Here is a 3,837-nt window from a genome sequence, read left to right on the forward strand (position 1 = left end):
CTTTTGGCGAAACCTGCAGGCAAAAAAGTCAATTTGTCAATAGTATAGTGATACTTGAAGCACATCTCACAAAGTCACTTCCAGCTTTTTGTTGGCCAATGTGACAAGTTCATGTAAACAACTTAAACCCAATGCAAAATCTGCATGGAAAAAATCTTTGCGCCTAACGCAAAATTCTTTGCATGGATGCCTATTGAAATGACCGGATTTTGCCAGCAGAAATTTGCCTAAAACCAGTAAATGTGACCTTTCTGGTACTGCCACAGTACCTTTGTTACTTTCCACTCAAGATTTCTACTTAAATGTAATGTAATGTAAATGTGATGTACTGGATTGGAAATCTCCAATCAAGTACATTACAATTTTTTTGAGCTGTGAAAAGTAACTGTGAGCAATAACATTTTACTTTGGACTTAATGCAATATAATACAAAGTCAAACATTTATCTGTTATTGTTGAGGTCTGGATAAATTTCAACAGTCATTTCAGTGGTTTCTAGAGATATATAGCGGTCAGGCTTTGGATCCAGGGTGTGACAGCATGAGAAAACTGAGAACAGGAAGCCAGCCATGATGATGAAGGGTGCACACACTTTTACAGGTGGATTCAGAGAAAGAAAAACAGAGAGAACGAGAGAGACAGAGGTGAAGTTCTGGAGGAAACAGCTGTTGGTAGGATGCCTCAGGAAATACGGTGACAGAAGAAATCATGCTCTTTACACCCCAGGTCCTCTTTGCTCTCAGCGTCAGATGATTTTTGCACCTTACTGTACAGGGACAGCAGAGTTTGATGTCCTCAGTGCTCTAGGCATTACTGAATACCCAATAATAATTACTTTATTCACATCTTTATTTGAACATTTCATCCATTTGTGTATATATTTTAGTCATGTGATCAGTCTGTGATCGTCCATCCTGTTGCAGTTCATCATGTGCTGTGTGTGGTCCTGTCATGGACCTGTGTGCGGTGTCACATGTTTGGGTGTCCTGTGTCTCTGTCTGTCCATCTGTGTGTATTTGTTGCCTGATCCAGTTCCTGAATTCACAGGCTGAGAGAGTGAAGCGGGTTGTGTTCAATTTCTCTGCCAGAGCAAATTCTAAAGCTGGTGTGAGAGGTCAGATCAATCAACACACACTCACTCACATATATGTCTCACACCTTCGCTGGGCCACCAGCAGTCATATATACAATGTGTTAGATGCTGGTGTTTGAGTCATCCAATATCCACTTAGTAACCCAGAAAATGTGTCTACGTTAAGAATGGAATACTAAGATACTGAGTCATGTTGTTTTTAGAAATACATGTGGTTATTTTGAATTTAGAATTCAAGTTTGTGTAAAATCTTGTAGCAATCTCATTAAACAATGAGTAAAAACATGGGTATCTCTTCTGATAAGCTCAGTTTGAATGCATTGCATTGTGGGATACTATAGTATTCAGTGCAGTATGTTGTTCTGTGTACATCTAATTTTTAATAGTTGTTATCATGATATTTTAATTTATTATCATAATGATAAACAGGTTGGTTTCTAGCGCAAATAGTTTCACCATTTGCTGAGCTTTGTTATTCTTATAGTTATGTACCTATAGCAGCTAGTGAAACAGAAGTCTCACATATTCACAGGAAATAACTTACTTCAATGTTAAAAAAATTATGTGGATACTGCACTTTTTGGTAAGTGTGGTTAGTCATCTGATATGGTATACTACAGAAATAATGTAGGTAGTGTGGTATTAATATAGTATGCTAAAAATGTGGTAGAATGCTAATGTAGCACTCTAATACAGTGCAGTTTGGTAGCATGCTAAAGCAAATCTATGTCGCTTTGATTGATTTTTGCCACTTCAGAAGCACGTTTGTGCCATCATTACAGTGTAAATTTGGCATTTGAAGAAAGATAGAAGTGTTCTTAAGTTCTTCAGGTTTTTGAGCAGGTGTTAAAACCCAATGCGCAGGTGGACACACTCAAATAAATGCTAGCAAATCAGACTGTTTGCCTATTTAATAAATGATTTCCCACTGAGTGCGTTTAAACAAAACCAAGGTCTTAAAACCATACCGTTTTGCAGTTTGTGTCCTTAAAGGAACAGTTCACCCTAAATCTGTCATCATGTACTCACCCTCACGTCGTTCCAAACCCATATGACGTACTTCTGTGAAATACAAAAGGAGAAGATAGGAAGGCTGACAGGCTCAGGCACTATTCACTTTCTTTGTGAAAGATGCAGTGGATGATGATTTGTGAATACACACAGAAGTCCTGATTGCTGTGGTTTCTTTGGAGCTGATCGGTGTTTGTGTGTGTGTGTGTGGAGTGTCTGCTGTAGCGCTCAATCTCTTCTCAGGTCAGGAGTTATGGAGCTCATGGGTCTAAAAACACACCCTGCCTGCCGTTCCATGGCCCTATAAACATTTAAATCTGCTTGTTAAATTTTACTAAGTGCCAAAAGGTCCAGCAATGGACTCTCCTACTGTGACTGCCATTGAGATTCACCTAGAGTTCAACCTCTGAATCATTGCGTGAAATCTGTGGCGCTGATATCTAATGATGGGAAGATCATAGATGGTCATTTTGAGGATGAAATGTGGACTCTCTCTCTCTCTCTCTCTCTCTCTCTCTCTCTCTCTCTCACACACACACACACACACACACACACACACTCTTCCACTGACTTTTATTGTTTTGAATCTAAGCTAATGAAATTTTCTATCCCCTACACACAAACCTAACCCTCACAAACCGTTTAGCATTTTAAATTTTTCATTTAGACATTATTTAGTATGTTCATTAAGCTGTTTTCTCATGGGGACCGTTGCGTCTCCTCATAGTGCAGCTGATTTTATGCTGTTCCTGTTGTTCCCTACAACGCAGGCGAATCCTGATCCACTCACATAAACACTCACCACCAGGGGGCAAAGTAACTCCAAAAATCTCCTCACCTTTTTTTTTTTTTTTTTGGTTTTGAAAAGTGACCGAGCTGACACATTCATAATGTCATTAATAAACTAGTAATTTTATAAGAATTTATATATACAGGAGTCTTAAAATGTTTACTGGTATAAACACTCTCAGTTCACACTTGTCTGTACATTCAACATATTTTGCATCCTTATTTTGTTATATATTTGCTCAACTAGCAAGATTAGTTTTTAATGAGCCGAAAGGAATTCACGTCACACCTCTGTTGATCAATCTGCACAATAGCTGCTGGCATAAAATTCAAGGCATTAATGTTTGCCTACAAAACCACCACTGGCTCTGCACCCCTTTACCTAAATTCATTACTTCAGATGCCTCTAGAAGCTTGTGTTCTGCAAGTGAACGGCGCTTTATTGTTCATCCCAAAGAGGCACAAAATCACTTTCACGGACTTTTTCATTAACTTCATTAACTGGGTGGAACGACCTGCCCAACTCAGTCCGAGCATCTGAGTCCTTAGCCATCTTCAAGAATCTCAAGAATCGACATCTCTTCCATCTATATTTGACCCTCTAACTCTAGCACTCTCTATTCTAATTCTATTCTTAAAAAAACAAACAAAAAAAAACTATTTATTTACTAACTGCTTGTTTTCTTTAAAAAAAACTAACACTTGCCTCTCTAATCTTTTTGCATTCTATTTGTTTTCTTTTTATTTATTATACAATTACAATTCTGACTTTCTGACTTCTGATTAACAAAAGCAAAAAAAGCCCTCTAACACTAACTTGCTCCATCCTTTTTCTATTCTATCTGTTTTCTTTTTATTTATTAAATAATTTAAAAAACCTTGCTACGTGTACTGCATTAAGCTAACTGAGACTTGTTATAGCACTTGTATATCATTGCTCTTTT

The sequence above is a fragment of the Sinocyclocheilus anshuiensis genome, unplaced genomic scaffold (assembly GCF_001515605.1).
Source record: "Sinocyclocheilus anshuiensis isolate Anshui unplaced genomic scaffold, SAMN03320099.WGS_v1.1 scaffold355, whole genome shotgun sequence".
NCBI lineage: Eukaryota > Metazoa > Chordata > Actinopteri > Cypriniformes > Cyprinidae > Sinocyclocheilus > Sinocyclocheilus anshuiensis.